Below are 12,927 nucleotides of genomic sequence, written 5' to 3'. Positions count from 1 at the left end.
CATATCATTATATTTTTAAATCTATATAATTCAAACTGTTCATGTTGATTGAATGTATGTTTAACTATTGTTGTATCATTCAATGATAAACATGTCCATGAACATTACTAAGCCAATGGTTTGAATATAAATCTAAATTTACATTCAAAACTTGCAGCATCCGTAACACAAATAGTGAACACGTAATTCGTCTTTATTAAAAGTCACGATCAAATGATTTGATTCGAAACGTTTATGAATGATATAATATAATTATGAGAGCTATTAAATGTTGCCATAACTGGGAACGTTTCTGCTGTACATATATCAAGTGTAAAACTATTCCCTCCTCTTGGATTTAAGATTCGCCGTCTTTTTTCGAAGATCACTGATGTGTTTTTTCCAAGAAAAAAACTAGTTACTGGAGAGAATACTGTGTAATTGTTCTCCCATCAAGACAGTACATATATCTTCCTCTCATCGTCTGTCGTATCTTGATGTCATAAATGTCAGTTTTCAGTGTGGCTAGTATGGCTAGTATCTTAAGGTCATCTGACATCAACAGAAGTTTCCTATCGTAACAGAACACCAATGTTCCGTCGCCAACTGCAGCTATTGGGCCAGGCTTTATTTGATTCAATTCTACAAACGTTGCCAGAATGTGCCCTGTATTGTCAATCTTTGTCAGTTTTCGCATTCCTCCTCCAGCGGCAAGTGAAATGTAGAAATGAGTCTGTCCATCAGAGTTGCTCATGCTCAAAAATAGATGATCTCGTTCGACTGGAAACATGTCCGTTACAAACGAAGTCATGTTCACGGATTCAGACAGACATGTGGTCATGTTTAGCAATTCAAGCTTTAATGGATTTGTCATCAGTATTGCCAGAGTTTCGTTGTCATATGCTAATGCTATCGGCCAAAAGTCCTTGGTTTTCTTTATGTCCGTCTTCATATCAAAACAGTAACGAAGTTCGTCGTTTTCTATGGAGTAAACTTTGATCAAGGAATAGCGGTATCGTGGACAACTAACCTGTTTCAATACTTTTTCAACCTCATAATTTTCTTTCAATATATCTAATTTATTCTTCGGTGTGTAGGTAACAATTGTTTCTTCTATAGGCCTAATCTGGTCACATAAAACAACCAGTTTGTCTGAACCAATGTTGGCAAGAGTCTTAGCTGCCTGACCATCACGTAGATATGCGTAATAATTAGTGTGACATTTACTGACTTCTTCAAACTGACCTGTATCTTGACCATCCTCTTTCTTGGACTTGTATAGCATTAATTGACTTTCTTTTAAAACCGCAACTTTATCATCAGACAAAACCGTAAACGCCACTACCCATCCCTTCGGCACGTCAATGATGTCTAGTTTCTCCGAAAGGCTTGTGACCTCAGCATTTGATCCATATTGGTCGTCAATGTCACTCCTCTCTGATTCCATCCTGAGATGATTGTATTAAAAGGTTACTCGACACAATCAGACACACAAATTAACATTTATATTAGGGATGCAAACGAATATTCGAAAATTGGAATATTCGATCAAACGTTTGGTATTCGAATGTCAAAATCAGTATTCGAATATAAGATGTATTTTGGTGTCGAATAAAAATAATATTAAACCTTTTGCCTACAACTCTGTTATTGTGTTTAAAGTTCGTTTGTCTTGTTTTTACAACAACTGGCCAATACTGCCGGAAGTGTGAATGTTATACACTAAACACGACGTCATATGCCATTTAGGAACATATCGTCTGGTACCATAAAAATACACCGTAATTTTACAATAACTGGCTTAATGACACACAAAATTCAATTAGTCTCGGTAATTTTGAATGCCTTTGTCAATCAAGGAATAAACAAGTTCCCGAGTTGGTTTGGTTTTTCAATAGTTTTATTTAGTAGAGGTCAATCACAGAACGAGGCTGCACGTACTACAGAAAGACCATCCATTGGCACATTACGTCACTTGACCAGAATCCATCAAAGTTTACGTTGTCTACAAATATATAAGGCAGAGGAATATAAATTAAAATAATGTTTTGTTTCTTTGTTCATAATGTATTACTTTTTGTCTTTCTGAAATGAGGAATTTCCGAGGCTCATTTGGTGAAATTCTAATCCGCCGCGCGTAGTGGTTACGACAAAGAAGGGCTAAAATGTACCATTATTAATTTAGCGAGTATAATAAAAGTTTACTACAACTTTTAAAGATGTATTTTGGCTATCGAATATTCGTACGAAAGAATTACCGAGTATTCGAATATGAATTTTGCCATTCGTTTGCATACCTAATTTATATGTTTTACTTACATTTAAATATCATTGAAAATCAAAGAGCTAACACAGTCTATTTGATGATGGTAACAATTTTAATGAGTTCTTAATCTTAATATAATGTGATGGACAAAAGGTGAATCTTACCTGATCAGTATTAGATTCCGTATATAAATTGTACTTGTCAACTGATAAGAATAAACGATCCATACTGTGAAGTATTTGATGAAAATTTCCACTTTGATTTTTCAAAAATTGTTATCTTAATCGACACAAGTATACAAGCAGATAAAAGACCAGGTTCACGTAAAATATACACGCTTTTGTGGAGTTTTGTGCTGTTCTTACAACTTTCTTGGTTGTGATTTTATGTTATACTAGTATGTCTTTGGCGTTTACCCAGTGCCATTAAACCGGATTTCTCTTTATGTTTTTGTTACTGAGCTTGTTTGTGTAATGTTCGACTGAAGTCTGGAAATTAGCACATGCTTTGATAAGTACATTTCCATATAAAATGACATTTAGCAATGGAGTTAAACAACATGTAATCATCGAACGACTTCACATTACTATAGAAATAATTCGGTTTATTGGCAGTTTCTTTTTCCTGCTAGTATAGAACAGCCGGTTAAGCCGATAAGCGCACACCTTGACGATTTTGGTATGCGTGCTAAATATCTATTGATGATTTAAAATGGAGCAAAATTTCCCTAAAGTGACGCTTCAAAATGTGTTCACAATCAGCAAAAAAACCAACAACAATGGATGCACGTCAACCATCAAACACAAGTTCAAAATCAGCAGCAACATCAACAACAATAACAACAACGTCATCATTATTAACAAAAACAAAACAACAGCAACCTTTAATGCAATATAACTTTACAAAAAGGACGACAAAGCACACAGTAAAATAACCATATGATAGTGTTAACAATGTCAAATATAGTTATGAACTGCAATGTATAAAAATATTGGCGGGGACACTGAAAATAATCATAATTATATTAGGATTCAACTTCGTAGTACATCAAAATATTCAATACATAGTTTGCAATATGAAACATATTAGTACCAAAATTCTTTATATATCGCGCAAATTTTTAATATAACTTAAAGAATTGATATCGTAGCCTGTCAACTCTTTCCTTTCAAATTCAACGGATATTTATGCTCGTTACCGTTTCCCGGTCCTGCTTTGATTTATTTACTGTGTTTATGGGCAATTATCTAGTCTTTGTACTGTATAAGGGCCAGTACCTGGTACATAGACTGTAGGTACTCGCGGTCTCTTAATTGTTTCTACGGGTATCGTTACTCGGTCATTTGATTGTGTCTATGACCCGATACCCGATATCTATACTGTGTTTATGGCCCGATGCCCGGTCTTTTTACTGTGTTTATGGCGCGTTACCAAGTAACTTTACTGTGTCCATGATCTTGCTCCCAGTATCTTTACTGTGTCTATGGTCCAATGCCCGATCTCCTTACTGTGTCTATGGCTCGATGCCCGGCATCCTTACTATGTCTATGGCCCAGTACCCAGTATATTAACTGTGTCTTTGGCCCGGTACCCAGTATCTTTACTGTGAATATTGCCCTGTACCCAGTATCTTAACTGTAACTATGGCCCGGTACACGGTCTCATTATTGTGTCTATGCCCCGGTACCCAGTATCTTTACTGTATCTTTGGCCCTGTTCCCAGTATATTTACAGTATCTTTGGCCCGGTACCCTGTATTTTTACTGTAACTATGACCCGGTATCCGGTCCCCTTATTTAATCTATGTTCCGGTACCCAGTATCTTTTCTGTGTTCTGGCCAGGTATCCGGTCTCTTTATTGTGTCTATGGCCCGGTACATAGTATCTTTACTATGTCTATGGTCTAGTATTTGGTCTCCTTATTGTGTATAGAGCCCGGTACGAAGTATCTTAACTTTGTCTATGGCCCGCTATCCGGTCTGCCTATTGTGTATATGGCCCTGTACCCAGTATCTATGATATATCTTTGGCTTTGTACCCAGTACCTTACTGTATTTGTGGCCCTGTACCCAGTATCTTTGCTGTATCTATGACCCGGTACCAAGTGTATTTACTGTAACTATGGCCCGTTATCCGGTCTCCTTATTTAATCTATGGCCCGATACCCAGTACCTTTGGCCAGGTATTTAGTCACTTTAATGTGTATATGGTGCGGTGCCCAGTCTCTTTACTGTTTCTATGAACCGGTTCCAAGTATTTTCACTGTGTTTATGGCCCAGTACATTTTCTTTATTGTGGCTATGGCCCCGTACCCAGTATCTTTACTATTTATATGGCCCGGTACCCAGTATCTTTACTATGTCTATGGCGCGGCACCCATTATATTTACTTGGCTATGACCCGGTACCCAGTATCTATGCTACTAGTAGTTCTATGGCCCGGTACCCAATGTCTTTATTGTGTCTATGGCCCGGTATCCTGTCTCCTTATTGTGTCTACGGCCCTCTACCCAGCATCTTTACTGTGGCAATGGCCCAGCTGTATTTCAAATGGTACAACTTAAGGTTGTGCACAAGGATTATAATGAAAGAAAATACAATGCTCTCCAAAAGTCAAGTAAAATAGTTCGGGTAATCATGAACCATGCATCTATTAGTCTTGCCAAAGCGGCATCACAGGAGTGTATCTACCTAAGCCCTTGCTGATGGTTTATTTTTTGAAGATATTTTTTCATGAAAGGAAGTAAAGGTAACACTTCCGCGTAGTTTCATCAGTATGTAATCAACCATTATTCGGAATTATGAAAAGGTTGACTCATGATTTCGCATCCGATCTTTCTTTAGCTGAACTAAATCTCTTAGTACCATTCAGAGAGGCGTTGTTAATGTATGTCCAAGCTTGCCCATCTTTATCTTTAATTTAATGAAAACCGATTTCAAATATCTAACCTAACTGTTCACCTCTCAGGTACCGTGTATGTTTCACTTAACTTAGAATATTAATACGTCAAATATAAGTACTGGTATACTACAATTGGCTGATATTTTACAGTCAAATGATAAAAAGACTCAGCTTATATTATGTAAATATATAAAACCAATCACATTGTTTAGAAATGTAAGAAAATCATTTATCTTTGAATTCCTGTTGTTATGATCTCGTCATGACTCGACAACATGACCGACCCCCTACGCTGGACACTTCAATCGGTCTTGTTATTCTTCTCTCTATACTATTCTGTACTATGTCACGTGCGGATTTCCACAATGACCAGGTATTTGTGGATGCTCACCAGGATATTGCCTCTCAAGAACTGAAACGTTTCTAACGTCAATCCGTCTCCATTGTTATTCTTCTCCCTATTCTAGTCTGTACCATGACACGTGCATGTTAACACAATGGCCAAGTATTTGTGGATGCTTACCAGGATATTGCCTTTCAAGAACTGAAACGTTTCCAACGCCAATCCGTCCCCATTGTAATTCTTCTTCCTATACTATTCTGTACCATGACACGTGCTGATTTCCACAATGACCAAGTATTTGTGGATGTTCACCAGGATACTGCCTCTCAGTACTGATAGGAAAACGTCTGCAGTGTTGTTATATTTCATGCAGTCTTACTATTACAGTGTGTGTATACCACGTGATAAATAAGCAATATTTTGCTTATAATAAAGATTCAAATCAAAGATGACTTTTCGCTTACTACACCATTTTTAATGAAACAAAGGCCAGTCTATGCCGCTTAAAGAGCCCCATCTTTGTTTTATAACCGGGGTTTGATAAGGTGATTAGTTTCATCTTCGACAAACCTGTTTCCTAAACAATGTTTTGTCAGCGCTCCGTCAGACGGCCGTATAGTGAAAAGGTATGTCGAAGTGTTATAAGAAACTAAACCCTCAATCAAAATTTGGCAAAAGACCGAAGGTGGGGCTCCGTAGGCGGCATAGACTGCGCTTACTTTAATTTAAAATGTAAAGAAAATGAAAAGTTTTCATTGTTTTAAGTCTTCAATTGAAGCAAAATATTGCCTTCCTAATTAGCATTTATGACGTAATTTATCACATGGTATACACACACTGCATTACGTGAACAACTATTTCCCAAACAAAGATAACCGAAATTGATGTTTGACAAGTTTAATAAACGTAAAAGTGGTTACATCACTCAGTGAATTTTTCTTTTTACAAACACGTTAAAGGAATGGAACGCATTTGCTGGGTAAACAAAGGAAACCGCTAAAGACTCGTGGTTAGAAGTATTCTAGAATTAATATTTGATTTTCAATGTCCTTAAACTATATTTTTTTCCGTTATTTTCGAATGTAATTATGTCTGGGTTTATCGAGGAGACAACTCATAATTGTAGTTTGATATATTATCGTTGCCCTGGGGCGAAACGTACATTAAGTGACCTAGGCTATGGCCACAAATGATCAAATCATCATATAGCAGAATCACCTAACTAGGATTGTTGGCAGAATGACCAAATATGTGGCAGAATCACCAAAATTGGCTGGCAGACAAGTGCCAACTCAAGATGGCGTTGTTATAGATTATGAACGACGAAAACGAACATGCATGGTTTTGAATAGTGTACGACATGAAATGTGTGAACAATGAAATGCTGGAACGAAAGAACAAACACTAAACTGCAGAGGTCGAACTTTAATACATAGATACATGTATATAATTTATCAGAGATCAAGGACAGGAATTAAACATAAAAACGCGAATAAAAAGAAATTTTAGAAATATGGATATTCACATTGGAATACTGTTTTAACTGTATCTTTGTACAAATAATACAGTTTAATGAGCAATACACAGTGTATGAATCTGAATATAATGAATGAAGATAACTTAACCTTTGAGATAAATTTTATTCCTGTACTTTGAAAGATGGGTAATTGCTAAATAAAATATGTAATGCAGCAAATATCGGGGCATTGCTAATTTCTTGAGTGATTTTCCCCTGGCCGAAAACGAGAACATACACATAGCCTGATAGGAATATGGTAAGTGCATTTTTCCTTAAAGTAATAATGCATATGCTGTGGCATATCATTTAAATTTATGTTTTAATCTATGTCAATATTTATATGAAAAACTACAAAAACAAGCTCAGTAGCAAAACATTTAAACATAAATTAAACCCCGTTTAATTGCACAGGGTAAACGCCAAATACATAGAACGCAAAAAAATCACAAACAAGAAACATTGAACAACAGCACAAAACTCCATAAACAGCACAGTGCATCTATACTATTAAACAAACTAGTTACCGCCTTGGAACGGTCAGTACAATTTTAATTAACTGGTAGTTTAAACCAGTTTTTGTGCACAACCTCCTTCTAATCCAAACACTCCCGAATCAACCTGCATGGTTGAACTTCAGCAAATTTCAAAGTGTTTCTATAGCATATACCCTCTAAGTTTTTGCCATAATTTCGATTAAAATAGTGTGTTTTTTTAATCAAACTGTTCACGTTGATTGAATGTATGTTTTAACATTTGTTGTATCATTCAACGATAAACATGTCTATGAAAAAATTACTAAGCCCATGGTTTGAATATAATTTTGAATCTACATTCAAAACTTGAAGCATGCATATATATGTCTAGTTCTCCGTAACAAAAACAGTGCACACGTAATTCGTCTTTGATTAAAAGTAACAATCAAATGCTTGGATTCGAAAGGTTTAGATTGAATATAATTCATTGGAACTCCTTTCTAATTCCATCCTGAAAATAATGTACATGGAGGTAGATTTTCATATCCAGACATGAAACAAGTCTTTTACACTTTTTGACACATTAAAATGCCTTTAAATTACAAAGAGCTATATACACAGTTAATTTGATAATGCGCATATTTACAGTTCGATGACATAAAGTAAAATCTTAATAATTAAAAATGGGCGGAGTAAGCGTTGCGAAATATTAACATTTTACTTCAGGTCATCTCACTCACTAAGAATGTAACCCTCATTTGCAGAAAAAAATGTCAACGCAAAATCTGATTCAGGGAGTGTATATCTGACGAGTGGCACTGAGCGAAACTCGCGATAATTGAAAGTCTTAAATAATTATATCCTATTTAAAATGCAAAGTTGCAATTCATTGGCTGAAAATATATGTTGTGTTATAAATGATGTTAATGATATCTTAATTTTATCATAAGGTAATTCTTGCTTGATCAGTTTTAGATGCCACACAGTGTTTTAGTCAACTGGTTTTATAGTTACCCAAAGCACTCTTTGTTTCCTCATTATATAAAGAAAACGACCTACATGTATATTTCAACTATATGATGAAAACACCCCCTTCGATTTTCAACATGTGTTATCCTAATCGACACGATATCAATTATCAACACAAGTAAATATACTAGTTGAATAAGGACACTGTGCATGTAAAATATCATGGCTTTAAGTAACGACATAAAATGAGACTTGTATAGTCAAAGAATTACATGATTTCAGAAAGTACCCCGCTGTATCACACTTACATGTATGTGTTAAGTAATTGTGTTGAACAACAACTTAACATCGAAAAAAAGTGTTTAATTGACAGATTCTTTTTCCACTAGTATATAACAGCTGATAAACGAGATATGTGCACTCAATGATCATTAAGGTCTACGTGTTAAATATACATGTATGGTTGGTTTAAACTAGAGCAAAGTTTCTTCGAAAGGACGTCAGCGTCGTTTATGTTCACAATTAGCAAAACACACGTGGCACAACAGCATCATCAACAACAACAGCAACACAACCACCATCAACATAATAACAACATTTAATGGCTTGGTCGTCCAGTTAGCGCAGTGGTTAGGGCACTCGCTTCTCACCTAGGCGACCCGGGCTCGATTTCCGGCTCAGGCGCACCAAGCCGGACAAGTGGGGTTCTCCGGGTACTCCGGTTTCCTCCACAACACAAGACCACATTTTTGTGCAAAATCATGCCAACAAGAGTGACATTGTATAAGTTATTATAACTTTCTTCACAATCGGTGTAAATATATAATGTTTAAACTAACCTTTAATGCATTAGCGATTTACATCGCACCATTATGACAACGCACACGATAAAATAAGCAAACGTGGTTATCTCAAATAAAGTTAAGAACTGTAATTTTAGAAAACTATTGGTGGGGACAATGAAAATACAATAATTATACATATACGGGTAACACTTAATAACTTAATTACTTAAATGAGATAGTCATACTTTAAAGACAATGAGCATTATAACCAATGAATAAATGATTGCGACTTACATTAGAAACAAAAAAAGCCGGATCTGATTATGGAGCAGTTTGTTATGAAGGAGCTTAAAGGGCACTAAATGGAATGAAACTAAACAACTCGATGGTCGTACAGTAGATTTTTATCAAACGTTTTGGCATGTCATTAGATACCTAGTTGTTTTATCATTAAATCAATGTTCTTTTGCTAAAAAATAAAGTGTATTTTCACTCTTGAGGCGCACAATATAGGTTGATTCAAAAAAATTTTTTTTTTTATTTTAGTTCATTATAATGTTTAACTCAATTGACTTCAAAGATAAAAAACAACATCAAAACAAAAACATTTCATTTGTGTACAGATGAAAAAAGTTTGAGCGAAATTTTGGCGATTTTTAACTGGAGAGTTTGGGGCCACATAGGTATTGATAAAAAACATTTATAAAGGCTAAACTGTTTTTATCTGAACAACAATCAAATGTTTTTGTTTTGTTTTTATTTCACCATTGAAGTAAACAGTTCAACATGATAATGCATTGAAATTAAATAATGTTATATGCATAAACCTATACTATACGCCTTTAATATAAAAAGCAGACCCGGAATATTTTGAAAACAGGTGACCTATTTGTTAAATATTTATTGTAAATTAGCAGCAAAGTACTAGCAAAACGTCTACAATCAGTTTTACTGAGCAGTATGTCGCAAGACAAACAAGATATATTTAAATACGAACATAAGGCAAAAAGATGATATAATTGATAACACGGATTCAATCGAAAAAGAATTTGCAATTCTTTTATATAGATTTTAATATAAAAATATCTTTGTGACCATTTCTGTTCCTGTTCGATATACCAAATGAATATTGATTCATATTTTTGAATAGTTGTTTGCAATACTAAAACAGTTAAAACTCATTGGAACCTTTGGTAACGCTTCTCCATCGGAACAAGCATTTTATTCACATTTAACTTTAACAAATATTATCTTTATGTCGGACCGTATACTGTAAATGAGTCCCTTTCAATAGTTTTAAGCTGCAAAGATGAAGAAACGTGCTTGACTCCTCCTTTTTGGTTAGCACGCCTTTTCCCTCATGAATACCAGCATGTGTACCCTTGATTCTTAGAATAGAAAACTGTAGATAGCCTAATAGTTTCTACATGTTGTTTAAAAGTTTGTTATTAAAAGAATGCTTACAAATTTGATATACCCCCCTCTTTTTCAACCTTGGCTGATCAACAGGCAAAAATCCGCCATACAGTTGGATTATCATCCTTAAGAAATTTTGCAAATAGTGCGTGTTAAAACAGTGTGTGTATATACCACGTGATCAAATACGTCATATATACTACGTCGGGAGAACACTTTGCTTAAAATAAAGACTTAAAACAAAGATAACTTTTCTTTTACTACACCATTTTAGATAAAACAAAAGGCAGTCTTTGCCGCTTTCACTTGCGACCCAGCAAACATATAACGAAAGTAAAACGTTGTGCAAAGGTTGTGTAAGGATAAGGTTATTGTATAACGTTTTGATGTTGTCATAACGTTGTGACAACAATGTGACAACGTTAGTGCCTACGCAACAATGTTATATAAAGAGGATCTTAAATGATTGTTTATTTTGTATCGAATTTATTAAACGAGTTGATTTAAAACGATAAAAACGAGTCTCGTTCGAGCTTTTATCGCTTTTAAATGGCGAGTTTAATAAATTTGATACAAAATAAACACGAATTTGAGATTATATTTATAACATAACTCATTTACAGTCGAAATCTAGGTCAAAGTTTCTTTAATACACTTCCTTTGTCATAGTGAGAAATTATCAACCGATTTTCACTTAGAAACAATAAAATTACATATTTCAATCCATTTAAATTAAGCAAATCAATAATAATCGCAGAGTCATAACTGCGTGACGTCACAAGTAATCACACGATTGAAGTTTAAAAAAATCATAAGTGAGCGTCACAGTCACATTCAATAATGCGAAAACGCTGGCTTTGTAGCTGGTCGATTACGGCATGGATTTTTGTCATTTGAACGGACGTGCACAAGGGCACTACTTCCGTGAATTCGAGCTACATAAATGTTATAAAATTCACCAGAAAAAGTGCAATGTTCTTGTTTACCGATGTTTGCATAATCTGGTTTGCAAGAACATTGTTGTTATTCATATAATGATTCAATTTCTGGACAAGGTATTGTCTGGCGCTGTGATTAGGGAGGTGTTTGTTTGGATTAAGCCCAGCCTTCTTAATCATTTGTTTCTTCGTGGAGCTGAGTTTGTTGACACCGACATGATTTGTTTTGAAACATCATTTCTAATGTTTGTTTACATTTTTTGATAGCGCGTATGAATATATTGTTCTGTGATGCGGTTACGTAATTTAAGTTATCACACTAGTGATATATGGAAACTATTGCATGGGGTTATATCACTCCTGCGCCGTATGTTATGTTACAAATAACATTAAACCAACGTAAGCGGTAGCGTTGCTACAACGTTGTCGCAGCGTTATGTGTTTGCTAGGCGTGCAGTGATCAAATATTTTTATACAGCGATGAACATAGTATTAAACCTTTCAATTATTCACAACACAAAATGATGAACAATTGATGCAAAACGTACCTTCTATACCTGAAAATTTATATATTAATAAATAAATATATCAAAAACTTTTCGCATGCATATATGTTACGGTAGTATTCTGTAATAAAACATTTACGAAATACGTCTTTTTTAAAAGTCATGATCAAATGTTTGGATTTGAAAGGTTTATAACTGTGATAAGTATCTACATAGTACACGTGAAGTGTTGTTATTTAAATGACCGTAAGACAATTTGTCGCCGTCCACTTCCAAATATCAACCAGTTCTTGGAGCGAAAACTGTGTAATCTTATCCCGCTAAAACCAGTTAAGGTATATTTCTTTCTTCGTTATAAGAAGCTCCATGTCTGTGTGTAAATCAAGCGTCGCTAGTAATCAAAGACTCTCCAAAATCAAAATTTCCTATCGTAACCGCTCACCGAATTAACGTCCCTTACAGCAGCTATCAGGCCATCAGATTTCACACCATATACATTAACCAAAGTTGCCAGAATGTGCCCGTATGTGTCAACCTTTGTCAGTTTTCGCATCTTCCTCGAGCGGCAAGCTAAATGTAAACACGCGTCTGTCCATCTGAATTGTTTATGCTCAAAAGGGTTGTCTGTATCCGACAAGAAACATGTGTGTGACAAACGAAGTCATGATCACGGATTAAGACAGACATGTAGCCGTGTTTAGAAGTTCCAGCTTTAAAGGATTCGTCGTGACTATTGCCAATTTTTTCGGTGCCATACGCTAAGGCTGTTTTCTTTATTTCGTCCTTACGTCCGTGTTCATATTAAAACAGCACCAAAGTGTATCGTCTTCTA

This window comes from Mya arenaria, chromosome 6, assembly GCF_026914265.1.
Source record: "Mya arenaria isolate MELC-2E11 chromosome 6, ASM2691426v1".
In the NCBI taxonomy this organism is placed as follows: Eukaryota; Metazoa; Mollusca; class Bivalvia; order Myida; family Myidae; genus Mya; species Mya arenaria.
Note: the sequence above shows the minus strand (reverse complement) of the source record.